The following is a 23,923-nucleotide window of genomic DNA, read 5'->3' as shown; positions in this document are numbered from 1 at the left end:
GGGCTAGGCCCACCGACTTACTGGCAAGGCCCCACAACTTCCCATCCACCCCAGGAACGCCGAGTGGTGGCGGGTGCAGGGAAGGAGCCGGGTATTTCCTGTTCACCTGTCTGGTGTGAAGGGCCAGCTAAGGTGGCAGCGCAGAGCCACACAGCACCTCTCTATCTCCCCCAGAAAGTCTGTTTCCCTTGGAAAGTATTTGTTGCTGGTGGACTGCGCTGTCTGCCGCAGGGTGCTGGCTATGGTGGCCTGAGGGGCTGCTGTGAGGCAGAGGTGGCTTGGCAAAGCTTAGGCTGCGGTCACACGGAGCATTAGGCACGCTAGAGAGACGGAAGATAGGAGGATTTTCTGGGCGCGATCTCACCGCCACATCTGGGAAGCGTAGAGCTCCCGTGGCTCACCCGAGGCTTCACTCCGAAGATGAGCTGTAAAAAATACACGGAGCATTAGGCACGCTAGAGAGACGGAAGATAGGCAGATTTTCCAGGCGCGATCTCACCGCCACATCTGGGAAGCGTAGAGCTCCCGTGGCTCACCCGAGGCTTCACTCCGAAGATGAGCTGTAAAAAACTAGTACCTCCGAAGTACTAGCTTCCGGAAACCGCGGGGCATGGGCGGGAGTCTGATCGCGTTTCCGGTGGTAGTTCCGGCGCCCGCCCATGTTCCCTCGCAAAAAGGGTTTTTTCCCCAAGTCTCCACGGATGCGCACAAGCACCCAACGGAGCATGCGCACACTTTAGTTTTTTAAAACACACACACACAACCCCGTTTGCCCCGCGGCCCCACTTCCTTTATAGCGCCACAGGATTGTCCTGTGATCGGCACCTCCCCCCTAACCACGGGACCTCCACGGGACATCTGCTTGCGCAATCGCGCGTTATTTTGCCCCGGGGCAAACAGCCACGCTTTCCCCCCCCCGCATTTTCCGGCCCGTATGATCGGGGCCTTAATTAACTTTAATTAAACTACCTTTAATTCCATTAGCCAGTGCTCCCTAAGAAATTTAAATGCCCCCTGACTTAAAAATTCCTGGCAACGGGCCTGTCTTCTGGGGTTTTCTGCATGACATGGCATCATCATCCGGTTGTCCCTCTTCCAGGCTTTCCCTGACTTTGTTGAAGTGTAGTGGGTTAAACGCATGTAGAAACCACTGATTTTCCCAAACTTGGTTTGGTCTGATTTTTCCATTAAAAATTGTGCCAATACAGACTTAATGGCATGGAGGAGCGTCCGCTGTTTTGCCTCCAGTGCAGCTTCCCTCCTAAAAATTGTGCCCAAAGAGGGTCCGAGGAAAGCATGGAGGGGAAATTGCAGATTTCTGCACATCTCTGCCCACATCTGGCACCGTTTTCCCTTCTGTGTTCCATTCCCCCCTACACACACACACCAGTGGGCTTTTTGGCAACTTTTAAACATTATTGGTGCTACGTATGTTGCTACTTTTTAACATTAACATTATTGGTAGTACATATATTGCTATGGTGTGATATATAAACAACTGATTTTTTTAAAAAAAACATGACAGCAAACAGCCTGCCAAAGAGGGAATTGGCCCATATTTAGCTTTCTTGTCTTTTGCATTTGTGTCAACTCCAGTCTGGGAAATTCCTGGAGGTTTTGGGGAAGTGCCTGTAGATGGTATGGGTGAGTGGGATTTCACGTCAAAATCTATGGTGTACCATAGAGTCCACCCTCCAAAGCTGCCATTTTCTCCAGGAGAACTGATCTCTGTAGTATGGAGATCAGGTGTAATTTCTGCTTCCAGACCCACTTGGAAGTTGGCAAACCTAAGTAGCAATGAGAGCAACACCCCCCCCCCAATGCGGAAGCAAACTCAGATGCATGATCTGCAAGCATGAGGTATCCCTCAGGTACCAGATTCTAAATCTGCATGCTAGGATTTGTAGATCTGCACCTGTGCCATTTGTTTCCACCAAGCATCTAGACGTGTTTTAAGAATAACTAAAATGTACTAGCATCAAGTCATTGAATGGTGCCAAGTAACTGAATGGTGCACCAGAATGGAGTGGAGTGGTATTAAATGGCATTACAGAAAATGAAAGCTTTTTAACCTTAGGCCTTTAATTTGTATTATTTGGTTCGACTGCAGAGTGAGTATCCTACAACATACAGCAGCCCAACACCCAGACAGTCACCTTGGTTGTCTGCCACTAATTCCAGCCCTGACTGCAGTACGGCTAATGTCTTCTCCATAACCTTGTCACTAAATGCTTCCACAAGAGAAAGGCAGCTGTATCACCAAGGAAGAGGAGGGTCCCAAGGATCCAAGGGATTGGCTGGCAGCAGTTTCAGAGATGATGTAATGGGTAAAAGCTCCATCTGCCAAATAGTTGGGGGGGGGGAGAGAAAGAGAGAGTCAGTGCGCGTGCATGTGTGTGTTACCCTCCAGTCCTTGAAAAGGACTTTGCAGGAATTTTGCTCTCCCGCTCACACACTTAAATTCAGTTGCATTAATTATAGGACTGGAAATACTTTCAGCCCACATTTCTAAGATAACACAACAGCAGAAAAAGTCTATACAGCCCTGCCACTGCTAGTATGTTATAGACAAAATACAGGGGTAAAGTCAAAGGCAAATTCTATTATTTTCTGTCATCCATAGCCTGTGAGCTTTTAGGTGGTGTTTTTGTTTTTTCTTCTTTCCTTTTTGCACCAGCCCTGGCGGTTTTAATTTCTGAATTTTTATTTATAGTCTGGCTTTCTTAATGGGTCTCAAGCAGATTACACAGAACAGGTCAATACAGTCAACAGGATCGGATGTTCAATAGACTTATAGAAATCTGGAGCTAACCAGAGGTCAGAAACCATGTGAAGCAAAGCATAAGTATTAATACAACATATTGAATGAATGCAAAAATTACTGGGTTAAATCCAGGGCTCTTTTTGTAGAAAAAGCCCAGCAGGAACTCATTAGCATAATAGGCCACACCCAACAGCAGGAACTTATTAGCATATTGGGCCACACCCCTGACAGCACAGCTCATTAGCACATTATGGACTGCCTAACGGCAGCTTGGGGTGGATTTTTTACTGATGAGAATAGTTAATTTCAAAACCAACATTAAAGTACATAAAACGTATCAACAATGAAAGCAATACACGTTCCAAGATGGCAGAAGGAAAAACTTCAGCTTCCACGGGCCTCCTGGAGGGGAGGGGTTACAGAGGGGGGGAGGGGGTATGAGAGCGCGAGATTTCATACTGTCCCGTCACTGTCCTCAATGAAATGCTTGGCGGAACATCTCTGCCTTGCATGCCCTGAGGAAAGGGAATAACTCCCACAGGGCACGGATGTTCTCTGGCAGAGAGTTTCACCAGGTGGGAACTGTCGAGGACTGTCAGGCTGTCGAGGACAGCTGGATCTCTCTCCGGCCAGGGACCACCAGGAGATTCTTACTACTAGAGTGTAATGCTCTTCCAGGGGCATATTGGGAGAGACAGTCCCAAAGATATGTAGGTCCCTGACTGCTAATGGCCTTTATTAGCATAAAGGATACTTTCCAGCTCTCAGTTGTCTGCATTGGATGAGAACTAATCAGTTATAGAGAACTAATCAATTATTATTCCAGGTATTGTATTCTTTTACTTCAACCTCTGGATATACAAATATGAAAAAATAGTGGCCCTTTGTTCACTTAAATTCCATTTCCTGTTGTGTTTCGCTAGTTTCGTTACAAATACGGTATGTTTGTTTGTGAGGATGGAATAACAGATTATTCCTCTAGGAGAGATTAGCAATTTCCAGCTGCAATGAAACTGTTTTTAGGGAATCAACAACCAGGCCTTCATTAAAACCTCCTTTTCTCTTTCCATTGCACAACAGTACTTCTAGACAAGTGTGGGGTTTTTTTAACCTTTTGTTTTTTAAAAGCTGTCTGTATGTCAGCAAGCTGCCAAATGGTATTTTAGGTTCCTGCTCACACTCTGTGTATGCTTTACTATATGATGCACTTGACGTACGGTTCCCCCCCCCTCAGCGATCAGCGCTTCTTTACCCATGCGCATGCCTAGACACTGCCCGCTTGCAAGAAGTTATTTACTGCTTTGTTATCTGTTCCAAGGTCACAGGTGTTAGAGTAGAGTACTCTGCTTTACTTCTAATGAGGGGAGACTGTGAGAAATGCTTTGTAGTGATAATGACCTGGCCGTTTGTTTCCCAGGAAAGTAACCGCTCAAAAGAGGCTTTTGGCTCAAGCGGGAATTATACTCATTGGCTGTAACCATTTTGAATGTGCTTTATGCTTTCCTTCTCTGTGCCCCAAAGTTATTCTGAACAGAGAAACTGTTCAGTGACTCATGTCTGTCAATATCCTTTCTGCAAGAGTGACTCCATTGATGTCGTGAGACCTGACACTGTAGGCAAGGTCACAAGAAAGAAAGATCTACTTCGGATGCCCTCTTGTTCCATAATCTCATGGTCATCAATGATAGAATGGCTTCAATGCAGTGTTTTATTTTATTAGACTCATAGAGTTGGAAGGTACCTCTGGGGTCATCTGGTCGAACTCCCTGCCCAATGCAGGAAATTCACAAATACCTCCTCCCACACCCCCAGTGACCCCTGTTCCATGCCCAGAAGATGACAAAAAAACACCTTCCAGCATCCCCGGCCAAACTGGCCTGGAGAAAATTGCTTCCTGGCCCGAAAGTGGCGATCAGCATTTCCCTGGGCGTTTAAGAAAGGGCCGCGAGAACTAAGCACTGATGCAACCCTTCCTGCCCTCCCTCTCATGATCTGCCTAAATTCACAGAACTGCTGTCAGATGACCATCTAGCCTCTGTTTAAAAACCTCCAAAGAATGAGAGTCCACCACCTCCCAAGGAAGCCTGTTCCACTGAGGAACCTCTCTGACTGTCAGGAAGTTCTTCCTAATGTTTAGCAAAGATCTCTTTTGATTTAATTTCAATCCGTTGGTTCTGGTCCAACCTTCTGGGGCAACAGAAAACAACTCCGCACCATTCTCCATACGACAGCCCTTCAAATACTTGAAGATGGTTATCATATCACCTCTCAGTCGTCTCCTCTCCAGGCTAAACATACCCAGCTCCTTCAGCCTTTCCTCATAGGACTTGGTCTCCAGACCCCCCATCATCTTCGTTGCCCTCCTCTGGACGTATTCCAGCTTATATATCCTTCTTAAATTGGGGTGTCCAAAGCTGAATGCAATACTCTAGGTGAGGTCTAACCAGAGCACAGTAAAGCAATACCATCACTTTGCGTGATCTGGACACTATACTTCTGTCGATACAGCCCAAAATTGCATTTGCCGTTTTAGCTACTGCATCACACTGCTGACTTGATTGTTTACAAGACTACAATTCAAACCTGCACCTATTCTTGTAAATGTTAAGTGCTGTCAAGAAACAGCTGACTTGTGAATTCTTGAGTATGTTGCTGTCAAGAAACAGCTGACTTAAGGCAACCCTGGAGGGTTTTCAAGGCAAGAGATGAAGAGAGGTGGTTTGCCACTGCCTGCCTCTGAGTCACAACCCTGGACTTCCTTGGTGGTCTCCCATCCACGTACTTAGCTTAGCTTCCAAGATATACCAGATAGGGCTAGCCTGGGCCACCCAGGTCAGGGCCATATATTCTCAGTGAGCCCCAAATTCCTTTTCTGGGTTGACTCATAAGAATGTATGCTTCTCCCAAAAAACAGGGAGACCCTGCTGTATAGTGATGATACCTGGTGTCTTCACTGTACAGCAGCTATATACCATTTTTTTTGAAGAAGAAGCATATTTTTCTTCCTGAATTAAAATTGGTGGTCTATTTTGTTCTAAACCTGAAGAGTTTTGTTTTTAGAGTGTGTGAGAGTAATAACAACTTATTCCACGTGTTTTCATTGTTTTGAGAATGCTTCCTTACTGGAGGAGAATCACAGGATCATAGAGCCGGGAGGGACCACACAGGCCATGTAATCCAACCCCCTGCTCAATGCAGAATCAGCCTAAAGCATCCCTGACAGAATCGAAGCTGTACAGAGATGCAACCGCCAGCATCTTTTTATTTATTTTTTACAATTTATTTGTTGGGTTTTAGAAGATACTGTACACTTCCCTATGCATTCAAATAAATCCACGTTTGAAGAACAAAGTCAAATTTATTAATAAGCGATGGTTAGATCAGAACACAAGCATTGTTAGGAATAACTACAGACCCCAAAGGTAAAGGTAAAGGCTCCCTTGCTCGAAAGCCAGTCGAATCCGACTCTAGGGTTGCGGTGCTCATCTCCGTTTCAAAGCCGAAGAGCCAGCGCTGTCCGAAGACATTTCCGTGGTCATGTGGCCGGCATGACTAAACACCAAGGCGCACGGAACGCTGTTACCTTCCCACCGAAGTGGTCCCTATTTATCTCCTTGCAATTTCTTGCTTTCGAACTGCTAGGTTGGCAGGAGCTGGAACTAGAGTCTACAACATAAACACAAGTCCAGTTCTCAGGCTTTGGATACATAACAAGCAAAGCAACGCCATAACTCCATCCCACCTCCAGCTGCATGACCTTGAGCAGTTCTGCAGAAGTAGCAAGCGAAGAAAGTAAACACCTATACAGGAAAGCACGGGGGGGGAGGGAAGGGCAGCGCACAATGTTACAATGTAACACACCACTCAATGGCAGCTTGCTGACAGATACCAAAGTTCATACGATATCCTATTATCAATAACATCCTCAAGAGTACAAAGAAAACCTTGAAACATTTTTCTTTACAACAACACAGCCATGGAGTATACAGGAGAATATAAGTCCTTAAGAAGTTAAGTTATTCTCACCTGCATTTTTCAAAACTATTCTGTCTTGAGTATTCTCCACTATCATCTCAATTCCCAAAAGTATGATAAAATACTCAAAGAAAAAACATTTCCTTTCAGAATCATTAATTATTCTCCTCATCAATAAGGCTCCTTATATTATAATACCAAGTACTCCAATAAACCACCAATTCATTTTTTCCCACATAAGTATAGGGTTTCTTGAAAAAAAATTTTTTTTACTATTGTTATACAACCATTTTACTTTGTCATTTTTTCATTGCTTATCCACACCATTTAAATTCAAGTACCATTTCATTAAATCTGGTCTACTGTTCTTAATTCCAGAATTTAACTTTTCTTTTAACAAATCATGTTTTTAATAATCTCTACAACAAAATATAACCTACACAATACAACATTCATATTATTACCAACACCATCTATTTAACAATAATATAATAGTTATTAATTTCTTTCAGCCGTCCCGTGTGGCAGCAGCCCAAAATAGTCTAACATCATTAAATCTAGATAATTAATTAAACACTCCTGTGACCCACTCTATTTTTAAGTTGCCTTAATTCTTATTATTTTTTTATTTCATTTTATTTTATTTCCCCTTTATTTTATTTTTTGCCATACCCATTTTTCCCTTAACAACATTTTCCCCTTAACTCTCTGTCTAATATGGCTAATCTCTCATTACTTCTCTAACAATTTCTAGCCCTTCTAACTTTATCTTTAAAGTCAATAGTCCTTTACAACAACACCAAAAGAAAAAAGATCAAAGATTTTAAAGCCGGTTCTTCCATATAAAGACCTGTCAGAAAACCATTAATTTCACCTCTTGCAAACACTTTCCTTTTCTTCTTTTGCATCTGTAGCTTGCTTTTTTGGTACAACATTTTTACATGCCTACTATCCTTGTGCGTGTGGTAAATTATTCCTAATCTCTCCCCTTTGGGTTTCAAAAATTCCAGTTCCCAAATTTTGCTGTTTCTTTTAGACTTCCATGATCCTTGCTTTGTTCCTTTTTCATATCTGTTTTGAATATCTCCGGGAGGTCTAGCGAAGTCCCCCCCCCGTCTCCCGGGGGGGGGCTCCAAAAGGAGCACAGCAGGATCGGGAATCTTGGAGCAACCGTGACCCACCGCCAGCATCTATTGAAGGGCAGCGGGGAGTGGCTGAAGGGTCCATCAAACCTGTTGTGGAGTTACAGTACAAATATCCAACCCAGGCTGGCTGGAGGGTGGCCAGGTCAAAGCAGGCTGTCATGAAGTGACAAAGCAAGGAATATCCTCTGTGGACTCCCAGAAGCCTTTAATTAAATATTTATTGCACAACACTTGGGCATTAAGCTCACAGTGCAAAGTTTTTTGAGAGCTGATTGGTTTTAATTTTATCTTCTGGATGCGTTTGTTTCTTACTGGTACCAAATCAAAAATCTGTTAGTCTTAATCCAGTAACCAGTAATACTTTGAAGACACTCCCCCCCCCCAAATGTCAGCTCAGTAAGAAATGGGAGGCAGATATGCTCTTTTTTACAATGTTACCACCAATGTTCTAATTTCCCTCCCTACTGAGCGGAGCAGTTCACATCCTGAGCAGAATATAAGTGCTGTAATAATTTTAAAACGGAAAATGGGCAGTGCAGGGCTCTGTGCAGCTCCAGATTGCTACTGACTGGGGCTTCCTGTGTTAATGAGTGGCCACTCACGCACGCAGCTTAGAGGGAACACTGGTCACCACACCACCGACCCCAATGCTGTCAACCTAGCTTTTCACACTGGAATGAAATTTACTCTCAAGGAGAGGAACCTCAGGCTCCAAGCCATTATATAACCTCAGAAATAGTTTATTGAGAGTACAGGGTCTAAAAGTTTACAGGAGACAAACAACTACTGCACCATCTGATACGGAATTGGACATTCTAAAATGGGGTCAAAGTATGAGTGTTAACAATTCTGCAGGCCGATATAATGAAATTGCAAGTATTTTTGTCTAGACACAAAGAATAGCATAAGTGTGTGTGTGGGGGGGGAACACACAAACAATAGAAGATGCACATACTAGATCTCTCTGTCATCTCATGCCAAGGAGAAACGATCAAAGCTTTTCAGGAATGCAATTTCCTGAATGTGAATTTACCAAAAGGATCGTGCATCTGTCCCATCTACAAACCAGGACACAACCTAGGGCATTTATTTAAAGAAGATAAATGACTAGAAAGAATGCAAAAACTCCACTGGCTGTTTCCAACAGTAGCCAAACATCGGGATTTTGAGAGCAGCATGCCGGGGGGGGGGAGCCCCCCCTCCCTGCACACCACAGTCCTGAACAGGATTGGGTCCTTGCAGCATTTGTAAACAGACGGAATTCCAGTAACAAAAGGGCAGCAGTGTCCCCATGGTGGACTTGGGGACATGGTCATGTCTAGATAAACTCTGAGAGCACACAAGCAGGGCACAAACACTTTTATATTCTTTAGGATATTTATATTCCCGCCATTTTCTGAAGCGTCTCAGGATTTAAGAGGCTTCTTTCATTTGAAGAAGAAGAAGAGATTGGATTTATACCCCGCCCTTCACTACCCAAGGGAGAGTGGCTTACAAATGCCTTTCCCCCCCCCTCCCCCTCCCCTCCCCACAACAGACACCCTGTGAGGTAGGTGGGGCTGAGAGAACTCTGACACAAACTGCTCTTTTTCAAGGACAGCTGTGCCAGAGCTTGTGACTGACCCAAGGTCACATCAGCAGGTGCAAGTGGAGGAGTGAGGAATCAAACCCAGTTCTCCCAGATTAGAGTCCGCGCACTTAACCACTACACCAAACTTTGGTCCTTCTGTCCATGATAAACATTGTGAGGGGATGTACTGCTTTACTGAGGTACTCATATCTGTTCAAGAAAAGCCTGAAGCATAAACAAAAGGGGAGCATAAACAAAAGTCCTCACTCAGGATATTGTGCAGGGTATTTTAATCTGTTATTTGACCAACTGGTGTAGACATACCTTTACTGGTGGGGGGAATGAAGTAAATATTTTAAAAAATGGTCCTCGGGCTGCTACCTGTTGGCTGGTCCAGGTAGCTCACCTGGAATCAATCAGAGTTTGGACCTTTTCCATCATGGCTCCTACACTGTGGACTGAGCTCCCTGAGGAAGTGAAGGGAACCCTTTTGATGGAGACCTTCAGGAGGGGCTGCAGGATTTGCCAGGGCTTCTGACAGCAGGCACCACGGAGGGCGGTGAGAGGAGGGAGACATTTGGGCGGGTTACTAGGTTTAAGTTGGTAATGTCTTAATGATGATTTGTAAGTCCCCTTCAGCCAAGAGGCTTCCAAATCATGATTACATCACTATCTATAAATAATATTATCATTATTCTTTGTAGATAAATAAATATTTCGGATAGAATTCTCCATTTTAAATATACATACCTATTAGAACGTCTGTGTCTACAGCTGAGGTGAAGGTGCCCCACTGTGACACACGGGGGCCCAGGATGAGTTTAGATGGTTCCTAGCTTGTTGGCAGGCAGGGAGGAAGCCAAAATTCTTTGGCTTTGATCCCCAAGGCTCAAGAGGCAAGTTGACAGCTGCCAGAGTAAAATTTGCAATGAAATGGAAGACAGAAAAATGTCCTACGATGGAGATCTGGAAAGAAAAACTAGCTGAGTATGCGACACTGGCAAAACTAACTAATTATATAAACAGAAGACCATTGAAAGAATTTCAGAAGAAACGGCAAGTTTACTACTCATATTATGGGAATGACTAATTTTTTTATTTTGGGAATTATCTGAATATCATATTAAAGGTGATGAAGGTATTGATTATAGTTTTAATCCTTTTATTTAGTATTTCACTATTATTTAAATATTTAGTAAGGATAAAACTTAGATTTAGACAAACGATTAAGACAATATTCAGGTTTGAACAATGATTTAATTTTAGCTTAGAGGTTTGTTCAACTGTTAAAATGTAATTTCTCTTATTGTTAATAGATTATCGCTAACATTAGGAAAGTTCTTGTTTATTCTTTTAAAGAGAGAACTCATCCCAAAACACTGTAATATTGATGTTTTACTGTCTGCTTCCATATTTGAAATATGTATTCTTACTAGGGGAAGGGAAATGAGTTTGTAAGTCGCTCTGAGACACCTCTGGGTAGCGAAGGGCAAGATATAAATCCAATCTCTTCTTCCTCTTCTACTAATACATTTGATTTTACTTGTTGTATGTAACAACCCATAATATTCGATAAAGTTGATGAATCTATATTTCTCCCTACCCCCTCTTCCCTTTTGTATCCCACTTTTTTTTTTTGAGAAATTAAAAAAAAAAACCAAAAGAAGAAGAAGCAAGTAGACACCAAGTTGGCAAAAATGTCAACCTCCAGGTGGGGTCTGGCAGTCTCACAGACTTCTAACCGATCTCCAGATGACCACAATCAGTTCTTCTGGAGAAAATGGCTGCCTTGGAGGGTGGACTTGATGGCACCCCACTGAGTTCCCTCCCCTCTGTAGACCTTCCCCTCCTAGGCTCCACCCCCAAATCTCCAGGAATTTCCCATTTTGGAGTTGGCAGTCCTAGTCCTGGGAAACATTTGAGTGGGCAACATAGATGCCATTTTGGGGAGAGCAACAGGAAGGGGAAGTAAAGCATCGGCCTGCAAGGGTGAAGCCGTTGGAAGTGAAGGACTTTACCCTGTCCCATGCCTCAGTTGCCAGAGTACGTGGCAACAGAGTTAGACAGCTAGAGAGGGCAAACCCTACGCTTCCTTCCTGTGTTTACTCTTCTGCCACTGTCCCCTTTGATATGCAGACTGTATTCTCAGGAGATCTTCCTTCCTTCCGTCCATCCTCTCCCAGAACTCTCCTTCCCTTCCTCCTGCACACACCAAGAGGGAGGACACGCTGTCCTCATCTTGGCACCATGACATAGATGGCCTCTCACCTAGGGTTGCCAAGTGGCACTCACCTCCTCCGCGGGGGACTCCTGGCCAGCTCCTGGTGCACGCACGCGCCACATGCACGTCACTAGGAAGTGACGTTATGACACCGGGCACGCTGGGGGCGGGGCCACAACCATACAAGGGAAAACCATAGAGTTTTCCCTTGTATGGCCATGGCCCCGCCCCCAGCGTGCCCGGCGTCATAGCATCACTTCCTGGTGACACGCACGCCGGGGCAGGGTTCCCCCCCGGGGCTCAATTCCCCGGCATCAGGGAACGGGCCTCTGGGCCGGGGGTTTCCCCGCCCCCCGGGGCGACTTGGCAGCCCTACTCTCACCATCTGTGCCTGTCCTTAGTTAGACTACAATACTATCCTATCTCTGAGCTTTCCTATCTAAATTGTAGTTCTAGAATAAAGTAACTAGTATTAATCTTAAATTTGCAACATGGCTCTGTGTAGTTTTGTAAGCTGGGTAACCTGGTAAGAAGATGCTCCTGCGTTTGCAGCTTTATTTAAAGCACTCTGCTAACTAGTGGGTACTGAACTAACCATACCAGTTAACCCAACAGAAGCCACCCGTCTTCCCACCACCACGTCCTCACTGAGCTCTTGTGGGATTTGTGTGCAAGCTTAGTCCCTTGCAGGAACCCCAGGGCATCCCCTTCCCGCAGGACCCTACAGTGCATACAGTCCCCTCCCTCCCTCCACACTGTAGTGAAGTCCTGCTTCAAGACATCCAGAGCTGGGTTTTATTTATTTACAGGAAGGCCTGGCGGGATCTGGTCCATGGGGTCGCAAAGAGTCGGACTCGACTATGCGACTGAACAACAAAAAATTCCACTCTCCATGAATCCAGGCTCAGAGTGGGTGACTTCATGATAAAAACATTCCAAAAAACCTAAATACAAGAAATATAATAAAAATACCTAATAATATATGATAAAATACATTGTTATATTATATTATATTATTTATTTATTGAACTTATATTCTGCCCTCTCCACAAGTGGGCTCTGGGCGGATCACAAAACCATTCGGCATCATAATATAAATACATTTAGTAGACAGCTTAAAAACAGTTAAGAACAACAATTTATTAACAACAATTTAAAAACAGATTGCACTATTTGACTATAGGCACAATTTTTAGAGCTGGTACCGCTAGCTCTCTAAGATCTACTTGCTCTGGACCACATTGAGCTGGTAAACGTCAGCAGGGGAGATTAACTTTTCACTGGACTCCCGCCACCTCAGCCAAAGGCCTGGCAGAACAACTCCATTTTACAGGCCCTGCAGAATGATAATAGGTCCCGCAGGCCCCTGATCTCACATGGGAGCTTGTTCCACCAGGCTGTGGCCAGGGCAGAAAAAGCCCTGGCCCTGGTCAAGGCTAAGTGGATGTCCCTTGGGCCAGGGACAACCACCAGGTCTTGGTCAGCAGAGTGCAAAGCTCTTCAGGGTACATATCGGGAGATGCAGTCCCTCAGGTATGTCGGTCCTAGGCTGCACAAGGCTTTAAAGGTCAATACCAGAACCTTGAAGCAGGTCCGGTACTCAATTAGTAGCCAATGCATTTGGCGTAATGCTGACTGAATGCGTGCCCGGTGTAATATAATAAAATACCTAACAATATAAGATAAAATACATTATATGATTAACAATATAGTAAAAGATGGTGTAAAACTCAAGGGGGAGTGGTATATATTCTGTCTGATCTAATATAATAAAATACCTAATAATATATGATTAAATACAGGGGTCATAAATACAGGGAGAGCCAGTTGGTGTAGTGGTTAAGTGCGCAGACTCTAATCTGGGAGAACCGGGTTTGATTCCCCACTCCTCCACTTGCACCTGGCTGGATGACCTTGGGCAAGCCATAACTCTGGCACAGCTGTTCTTGAAAAAGAGCAGTTTCTGTCAAGAGTTCTCACAGGGTGTCTGTTGTGGGGAGGGGAAGGGAAAGGAGTTTGTAAGCAGCTCTAAGACATCTTTGGGTAGTGAAGGGTGGGGTATAAATCCAATCACTTCTTCTTCTTCTCATTTCCTGCAGGAGCCCCCAGGAGCAGAGCTCCGGCAGTAAAGAGCCTAGGGGTTGGGCACATGGAACAAGCCCCACCCCCTGCTCCCAACAGCCCTCAGTCACAGCAAGAAGCAGCCAGGTAATTTGCAGAGCTCCCCCCAACCCCCCCTCCCAAAACAGTCCAGTGGCACCTTTAAGACCAAGTTTTATTCAGGTACAAGCTCTCCCTCCTCTGCCAGGACAGATCTGCACGTGTCCCCCCCCCCCCCACAATAGATAGCAACCCAAAACAGTTCAGTGGAGCCTTGTCAGGGGGTGTGGCGTATGCAAATAAGTTATGCTAATAAGTTATGCTAATGAGCTCCTGCGCCTCTTTTTCTACGAAATGACCCCTGATTAAATACATTGTATTATAAACTAACAACATAATAAAAGACGGGATAAAACTCGGGGTGGGGGGTGGGAAGTGGTGTATGATCTGTCTGGTTTATGCAGGAGTTAAATTACAGTTTAGGGCCACATATTATGAAGCCCTTCTAAATACAATTTTTAAAAACTAAATCATCTTTGGGAGGGGGGGCTCTTAAGACTGGATTTATTCGGCCCTGTCCACGGGTTCTCCCTCCGCCAGGCTGCTGTTCAGCTTCCAGCCGCTTTCCGTGAGACGATCCGGAGCCTCCTTTCCGGCTCTGTGGAGGAGGCCAGGCGGCGTCGCCCTTTTAAGAGGCGGGCTGGGCCTCCACGTGCTGGCCGTGAGTGACTGAACTACATAAACAGAGCTGCGGCAAGCCGGGTTTGACCGATAATAACCTCCCCTGTACAGCGCCGGCGGAATCTATATAAGGAGCGCCGGGTTCAAAACGGCTTGGCATTCTCGAGTCACATCGAGGGGGGACCAGCCGGGAGCGAAGGCGGCTCTTGACATCTGCCCCCCACGCCACCCTGACCCCGCCCGGCCCCAGTGCCAAAAGAGGACTAGGCGGCTTTGTCCTCCGGGACGCTTCATTGAATTCCTCCTCCAAGTGGACGCCAAGGGACACTCCGGACAAACTGGCGAGCAGGTAAAAGGCGCAGACCGGGGGGGGGGGGCTTGGGGGCCCTGGGCTGGTGGAGTCGGGGGAGAAGGGGCCGCCGAATGCACGAACGCTGTGCGCTGGGAAAGCGGAGGACGCTGGCCGGAGACTTTCCCTTTCCCGGCAGAGCCGGCTGAAAGTTTGGGGACCTCGTATGATTCGGACTAGGATGCTACGGGACAAGGGCTGGAGTGGCGTCCAACTGGGCTCAGCTCCTGGGCTGTGGTGGGATTCGTTCCCTCCGGACGTGTGGGTGGGTGGGAGTAAGGGAACAATAGCGATCCTCTGAGGATGTGCAGAGTGCATTTTCTCCTCTCCCAGGAACCCTACCTGGATGCTCAACCGCCCGGGGAGGAGGCTGGGGGGACTTGGCGTTTATGTTTTTCATGGAAAGGAAGCGGAGGACGGGAGGGGAAGTCTTCTTGCTCCTTTGGGAAGGACAAAGGAGAAAGGAAGGGGAGATGGGATGCCGTGTGTGCGGCGTTAGGCAAAGAACCGTGTGGGGACCGAGCTCTTTCTTTCTTTCTTTCTTTCTTTCTTTCTTTCTTTCTTTCTTTCTTTCTTTCTTTCTTTCTTTCTTTCTTTCTTTCTTTCTTTCTCCCCCGAACATCCCACCAGCTCTGCGCATTGTTTTACCCACATTGTAAGGCTGCCCAGCTCCGGCAGAGCGGAGGCTGTTTGTCTCTGGCTTCGAAGACGCCTCCCGGGTTGTGTCCGCGAACGGGCTGTGCGTGGAGAAAACACCAGACAAAACAGCTCGAGCTAGTCCCGCGCAATGACCGAGAGTAACCCCGGCTGTGTACGACGGCTTAAGGCAAGCCCGTCAGCCCGGCAAGGGGGTGGGTGGGAGGGAGCAGGGAACGGTGCAAAAATCCCTCTGGTTTGGGGAAATGCACCTCAAGTTTCAGGAGAAAAGCCCTGCAAGAAATAATTCAACTCTCAGATTTTTCTTTTTCTTGCGAATAACAGTAACACAAGGGATAAGAATAATGCAATTGGCTGATGTTTGGCTGAAGGCTACATTGTGAAATGCACTGTTTCTTCGCCCCCACCACCGTTTTTTCCCCAGTGATTCAGGGATGAGCAGGAACTGGGAGGATGGCTTTGCGAACACATAAAAAGAAAACCCCAGGGAGCAGGGGGGGTTGCAGTGCACTTTTCCAGAGCTGCCTTCAGAACAGCCTGTCCTCTCTCACTGGCTCAGGGACATCCTATGTTTTTTAAGCAGCCAGCTGGAGGAGGCATAAACAGGCCTTTGGGACCCTCTGCAGGAGGGCTGCATTTATGGACACTGCTGCTAATGGGGACCCTCCCGCGATGCAGCTCATGGGGGCCCAGGCAGTTGTTCTTCGTCGCCTTGATGTCTGCCCTTCCTTTAAGGACAACATATATATCCCATGTGATCCTCACAGGGGTTAGGTAGGGGAAAGACAGCAACCTGAGGAGCTTCTTGAGTGAAGAGGAACCTTGTCCCCATGGGACTCTTGTGTGTGTGTGAAGAGCAGAAGTTACACTGCACGTTTTCAGGACCTCCCAAGCCACAGCCAAGGAAGTTGAATGGAGGCAGAGAGGTGTTATGGCCCTCACCTGGATGGCCCAGGCTAGCCAGATCTTGTCAGATCTTGGAAGCTAAGCAGGTTCGGCCTTAGTATTTGGATGGGAGACCACCAAGGAGGTCCAGGGTTGCTGTGCAGAGGCAGGCAAGGGCCTCTGAACGCCTCTTGCCTTAAAAACCCAGCAGGGTGTCAAATATATGGCCTGGGAACAGCCCATCCAGGGCTCTTATCCAGCCCCCGAGCAACTGGTGCAAGAGAGTGAAGGCAGGAGGGTGCATACAGTGAAGTGTGTGGTCAAAGCAGTCAAGAACTGAAAGGAAATGGCTAGAGAGTAGGTATGGAATCCCTTGGGGAAAACCTAGTCTTGCATATGATCGAATACATTTATTGGGGCTTTGGTGGATTCCCCAGTACATCAGTTGCTTTCAGTCCTAGGAATTTATTACTTTTGTTTGTATTTTGAGTAAAAATAATATTGTTAATTAGGTTTGCCTGTGTCATTTATAAAGTTTATCTCTCCGGTACCGGGCATTACATTTTATGGCAGACATGACCCGGCCTGACAAAGTTATATTTATGTCAGATGTGGCCCTCATAACAAATGAGTTTGACACCTCTGCCCTACAGGGTCACCATAAGTCACCTACGACTTGACTGCACAGTCCACCACCACTCAGTAGATGTTATGGGAATGGGTAAAGGGGAACGTCATGGGAACTGGTGCCTCGTGTGATTGACATGAATGCCCTATAACCTCCACTGCCACCAGAGGAAGGCTGGAGTATATGGGCCTCCCACCAAGTTTCTCCATAACCCCCTCACCCACCCACCTCTTGTTGTATGAAGCAGGACTTCTGACAGGTATGGGGGGGGGGAGAAGAAGCTGGCCAAAGCAGGCGTCTTGGGGAAATGTTCCCTAATGGGAATACATCACTGCCTGGGTCCTTAAGAGTCAATTTCTATTGTAATATCTCGGTGAAAGTCAATCTAATTTTTCATATCTACTTCTGTAGTCCCTGTAAGCATAGTAATGGACTAATTTAAGAAAATCCCCAAAGTTGGTGGTGCCCCCCCCCCAACAATGGCTATTCATATACTTTTAACGGTATCAGAATACCTCCTCTGGCCTTATTCCAGGCAGAGGAGAGGATCTGTAGAATAGGCTCCTTGAGCGTGTGCTCTCAGATTTCACACTGTCCTGACAATCACACACACACACAAGCTTAATTCACACAGTTAATTCACACAATCAAGGACTTCGTGTTCCGTATGTGCTGAGAGTTCTGTGTCTCCCAAGCGCATGGGGGGGGTCATAGTCGAGTCACAATGAATGTGGAGAAGGGGGTTCAGCCCTCCTCCTCATTTTCATGAACTGCTTCAGTGTGCCAGAGGGACACAGGATCCATTCTCCACGGGTCTCCCAGCACACATGTGGTACAAGGTCTTTGTGGACAATTTCAGCTGGGTAGCCATGTTGGTGGGCAATAGAAGAGTGAAATTCAAGTCCAGGAACATTATATTGACCAACAAGATTGGAGAGTCAAAGCTCCCTTCTACAAGATACCCTGAAAGGTCCTTGTCTGTGGCCCCAGGGGCCTTGTGTTGTCTGAAGCAGCCCTGAGCAGTGAAATTGCCTCCTGGGATACATGTTGTCTGGTGCCCGTTCAACAGTCTACCAAATAATTACAAAGAATAATCCGTGGAGCTGTTTGTGTCTGTGGATCACTAGGATCGGGCCCTTGCACAAAACGTATACTTCCCCATTTTGGAGGGAGGAAAAGACAAATGGATCTTAACGTCAGCGTCTCTGTCGGGAGCGGTTAAGAACCTATCCACGATCCCAAGGAGTACTGCTGTTTATTAAAGGCTACTCAATCCTTGCAAGGTAATAAATGTAATAAAGTTAATCAGGACCTTTCGGCCTATTGAGTTCATAACTGCATTTATAACCTTATATTACCATGGCTTCGCAGAGCTTCCTTATTTTTCAAATCAGTTTCCTATCGGCTGTAGTAAAAGCTCTCCAATAAAACTTTGGAACTTTGCAATAAGCACCGTAGCTTCCTCACAAACTTTTATTTTTAATGACCCTTCGGAATTCAGTGCAAGTGTTCACGAATTGCTCATACGGCATACGTTGCATCGGAGTAGAATTCCCGTATATCCGTTTAGAGTGTCTTCTCAAGACATATGGAGCATTGTGGGATTGTGTGACTCCCATGACAGATTTACGCTTTAGGAGTGCCTCTGCCCTGTGCTGCTGTATTGTGGATGTGACAGATGTAACTGCCCTCTTTTTCGCTCTTATCCACTGGAGTCTATTGTGTTGATGGGAGATTGAACACATGCACGTACAAAGACTGGCTGCTTCTCTCTCAGCCTTCTGCACCTGCCTTCTAAGGCCCACAATCTTGATTTATACCCTCGTTCACCCTTAACATCCCCCTCCTCCTAGTCATTTAGAAATATGAACCTTCTTATAAGGGGCACATGTAGAAAGCCTTGGAATTTAACAGTGAGTTTTAATTCATCAGTGGGCTCCCTCCTTTAGGCCTTTGGATAATTCTCCATCAGTCAAAGTTATTTTTTTTCCCTTTAGAAAAAGCCTGGAAGGATTTTTCTCTTTCCAATTTACTTTGTGTCAGTCTAGGTTGGCACCGGGGTCCGTTTCGACCTGTTAACGTATTCCTTGTAGCAGCCAGGCTGTTTATATGTACTTGCTTTTAAAATATTTACAAGAAAACCTCAAGTGGCAAATACAGAAGAGCCGGTTCCTGTGCTCTTTCTCTATGGAGGAGGCAAAAAAAGAATGGCACCCCCCCGCCCCCAACACCTATACAGACAAACAACTGAAAAGGAAAAGGTGCTGAGCAACAGCCAGTGTGGTTTACATGGTCAGGCTAGGATTTGGAATGCGAGCTTGCTGGGTGACCTTGGGCTAGTCACACACTCTCGCCCTAGCCTAGCACAGAGGCTAAACTGGAGGACAGGAGAATGAAGTACACTGCCCCGTGCTCCTTTGAGGAAGGGCGGGAGGAAAAAAATGCTTAATAAATGAATACACAGTGATTTGAAGCAGTCAGGCTATCTTCTCTTGCCTAACAGGTTTTGTGTATACAGCTATTACACACTCTTCATCAGAAGAAAACTCCTCTGTCTTGTTTATAAGTCACATTTTTTGTCTCCTAAATATACAGACAAATGACAGCTTTTTCCTGTTGAGGAAAAGCGCTATCTTTAGGGGAGAGGAATTCCTCATCAATTAGAACAAAAAGGCCCTTCTTTTGTTCGTTCAAAGGGTAGTAACTGTGGTGTGTGTGAGATCTCTTTGATCTCCTGTTCCATCCATCCATAAAACTCAAAATTGCAGACTTGCTCATAATGCCTCAATTTGCCTCTGGGCCATGCATGGAAAGGAAGGAGTGGCTGAGTCGCCACTTGGTTTTGATATTTGAAGCTGGGCTGTCTGCTTTGTTATTAATGTTTTAAAGGTGAACAATGTGTGCTCATTCTGGACCCTTCCCTTGCCTTGAAAATGCTAATGGAAGAGTAGAGAGCTTTTTTTTAAATAGGAAAGCTGAATGGAGGTTGAAAGATTAAACACCTTCTCCCTTCCTTGTGTGGCCTCAAAACAATGTGAGTGTGCATGAGCCTGCACTTGGCATTTTATGCACAGAATACAGAAATATTTGAGGGAATGAAAAGTTAAGTCTCCACCAGCACGCATACCCTCTAGGGCTCCACATGGGTGTGAAACTTGGTTTTTAAAAATAATGGAGGTCTGTGATCGTCATCTTAGCTAGTTTTGCCCTAAGAAAAAAAACAAGTTTACCTCCAGTGAAGAGCCTGCAATATTAGAAGTGCATGAGGCAAAATAATCTGTAGTGTCTCAGAAAATAACTAGAATCCTTTGTTTAGCACCTGGTACACAATCTGTGTAGTACCCTTGCTTAAGACCAGCCACAACGACATGAAACTGGGTGTGAGCAGAGTGCAAACACTGTTTTGTGTAAAAAAAACAACAACCCTGTTTAAATAAGGTGTATTTTGAAACTTAAAAGGTGCTAAGAGCTTCACTTATTGCTAAGTCTCTTTGTTACAGCTTGGAGCAACTAGGGAATGGATTGGATGTAATGGTTAGGTTTGCTTGCGGAACATGCCTGGTTCTCAGGGTTTCATGGAGTTCCAGTTTGGTGTAGTGGTTAGGAGCGCTGGGAGAACCGGGTTTGATTCCCCACTTCTTCACATGCAGCTGCTGGTGTGACCTTGGGTCAGTCATAAGTTCTTTCAGAGCTGTTCTCGCAAGTGCAGTTCTTGAGAGAGCTCTCTCAGCCCCACCTACCTCACAGGGTGTCTGTTGTGGGGAGGGGAGGGGAAGGGAAAAAAGATGATAAACTGCTCTGAGACTCCTTCGGATAGTGAAGGGTGGGGTATAAATCCAACCTCCTCCTCCTCCTTCCTCCTCCTCCATGGGACAAAGAAGACTGGCTGAAAAATAAACAAGACCATTAGACATTTAAAGGTTCGTTGGGCTTTTAAAATTGCACCCTGGCAATGCTAGACCTGGCAAGTTTACCAGCGTGTGGCAAGAAAACAAAGGGAATAAAAGGGCAGATCATCAAAAGTAGTGGTAGTTTTCCAATTTGGGCTTGATTTCCTTTCCTTCTCTTAGGACCTTCCAGTCTAGTCCTACGCAAGGCTTTTCTTCGTCTCTTCCAGTTATCATTAGTGCAAACACAAGGGGAACCACTGTAGCTGTGATGATACAACTTCTTGGGGTTTTTAAAATCCTTTTTTTGTCAAATGTATGATTCACAAAGGGGAAATAATCTGCAACCTTTGCACTTTTTAGCACTGGTCATTAGTTGGAAGCATGTGATTCTGCCTCAAGAGCTGTGACAAAAAAGATAAGACAAGAGTGGGATTGAAAACTGTTGATGTGGAGTCCCCCCCCCTCCCGAAAACAGTACAACACTTTGGGGCAACTAAAGAAGGCAAATGGATGCTACTCTTCGGTCCCATCAGCTTTACATACGTTTTGATAGTTCATTGATTCCTTTTAAGAAGTTCTGTACTTGGCATTTTTTGGAGGTAAAACACTTTGTAAAAGTGTCAGAGTCAATGCCAGACACTTTCTATGGTTTCGTTAATGTTAAGAACTATACCGAACCAGACATTTTTTATCCCCTCTAGTGCTGCTTGGAAATAGGTTAATCTAATAAAGGAACATTTTCTTCGCATGATGCTAACTCCATTAGGGAACTGTTAGTGCATTTGGTGAGAAAAGAAGAGTAGTTTTGTAGATGTTAGGAGTTCAAGTTTAAAGGTACGTCATTTTGGGGAAAATAAATTTTATGTTTTGAGCATTTGCCCTTAGAGTTCAGAGTAAAATCAAGTCCGGTTTCGTCTGATAACAGGTGAGTGAATAGATGCTGTAGAAATATGATTTAAGATACCAAAAGGACATAGATGATGTGTTGGCCTGGATGCTTTCATTCCTTTAACTGGTCGCATTAGTAAATTCCTCAGCTAAAATTTTTGTTGATTGATTGGTGGAGAAAATTTTTAACCAAGTGCCAAAGTATAACCAAACTAAGGAAGTGGCTGAAATCATTGGTAGTATTGCAAGTTAAGGGCAGGCACCTTCATTTTTGAAGCTATGTTGACTCTTTGATGATATTAAGAGAACACTTTTGCTTTGAGCAATGAGGAGAAGCTTTTGTTTATTATGCTATTAAGTTATTTAGCCCTTCTCTTGGTATCTCAGAAAGACATTGACATTAAATGTTCCATTAGTTAGAAAGAAAGAAAGAAAGAAAGAAAGAAAGAAGACGAGTCAACTCAACATTCTTTGATAACCTTGGCTTAATACAATACCTTTCAGTGTTGTGGACACTGGAGTTGTGAATATTGTTAATGGGGGTTAGAAAAAACAGGAAAGATCTGTGTTATGTCTAAAGCTGGTTTTACACTTAGAAGTGTGGAAAATGCAAGAACAGATTAAGCATCACAGCTGGCCATGATAAAGGACAAAAACGGTAGGGACCTAACAGAAGCAGAAGAGATTAGGAAAAGATGGCAAGAATACACAGAAGAACTATACAAGAAAGACCTCAATGACCTTGACAACCAAGAAGGTATAATCACTGACATAAAGCCAGACATCCTGGAATGTGAAGTTAAATGGGCCTTAGAAAGCATTACTAACAACAAAGCTAGTGGAGGTGATGGTATTCCAGCTGAGCTATTCAAAGTCTTAAAAGATGATGTTGTTAAAGTGCTGCACTCAATTTGCCAGCAAATTTGGAAAACGCAACAGTGGCCACAGGATTGGTCAGTATACATTCCAATCCCAAAGAAGGGCAATGTCAAGGAATGTTCAAACTATCGCACAATTGCACTCATATCACACGCTAGCAAGGTCATGCTCAAGATCCTACAAGCTAGGCTTCAACAGTACGTGGATAGAGAACTGCCAGACGTACAAGCTGGGTTTCGAAGAGGTAGAGGAACTAGAGATCAAATTGCCAACATTCGCTGGATTATGGAGAAAGCAAGAGAGTACCAGAAAAATATCTACTTCTGCTTCATTGACTATGCTAAAGCTTTTGACTGTGTGGATCACAACAAACTATGGCAGGTCCTTAAAGAGATGGGAGTACCAGACCACCTCACATGTCTCTTGAGAAACCTGTATAAGGGCCAAGAAGCGACAGTTAGAACCGGATACGGAACAACTGATTGGTTCAGCATAGGAAAAGGAGTACGACAAGGATGTATACTGTCACCTTGCTTATTTAATATATATGCAGAGTACATCATGCGAAATGCTGGCCTGGATGAATCACAAGCGGGAATTAAGATTGCTGGGGAAAAGATCAACAACCTCAGATATGCAGATGATACCACTCTAATGGCTGAAAGTGAAAAGGATCTAAAGAGCCTCTTGCTCAGAGTAAAAGAGGAGAGCGCAAAAGTGGGCTTGAAGCTCAACATCAAAAAAACTAAGATCATGGCATCCGGCCCCATCACTCCTTGGCAAATAGAAGGGGAAGCTGTGGAAGTAGTGACAGACTTCACGTTCCTGGGATCCCAGATCACCGCAGACTGTGACTGCAGCCATGAAATTAAAAGACGCCTGCTCCTTGGGAGGAAAGCGATGGCGAACCTAAACAGCATGATAAAAAGTAGAGACATCACCCTGCCAACAAAAGTCCGCATGGTCAAAGCAATGGTATTCCCAGTAGTCATGTATGGCTGTGAGAGTTGGACTATAAGGAAGGCCGAGCGCCGAAGAATAGATTCTTTTGAACTATGGTGCTGGAGAAGACTCTTGAGAGTCCCTTGGACTGCAAGAAGAACAAATCAGTCAATCCTCAAAGAAATCAACCCTGACTGTTCCCTGGAAGGCCAGATAATGAAACTGAAGCTCAAATACTTTGGCCACCAAATGAGAAGGGAGCACTCACTGGAGAAGACCCTGATGCTGGGAAAGATTGAAGGTCAAAGAAGACGGGGACGGCAAAGGATGAGATGGTTAGACAGTGTCA

At 45.2% G+C, this 23,923-nt stretch overlaps 1 protein-coding gene across 1 annotated transcript in view; it reads left to right on the top strand.

Annotated features, from left to right (window-relative positions):
* Positions 1–14,750: 14,750 nt before the first annotated feature.
* Positions 14,751–23,923, top strand: part of ABCA1 (ATP binding cassette subfamily A member 1) — a gene marked incomplete at its 3' end in the record, with an annotated part of 123,298 nt that continues 114,125 nt past the window's right edge. Inside the window, exon 1 of the mRNA XM_015414570.1 lies at positions 14,751–14,805. The remainder of the gene's footprint in view (positions 14,806–23,923) is intronic.

This window comes from Gekko japonicus, unplaced genomic scaffold (genome assembly GCF_001447785.1).
Source record: "Gekko japonicus isolate JY-2015 unplaced genomic scaffold, Gekko_japonicus_V1.1 scaffold656, whole genome shotgun sequence".
Lineage (NCBI taxonomy): Eukaryota > Metazoa > Chordata > Lepidosauria > Squamata > Gekkonidae > Gekko > Gekko japonicus.
The sequence above is the reverse complement of the archived record's forward strand: the minus strand, read 5'-3'. Positions and strand labels throughout refer to the sequence as shown.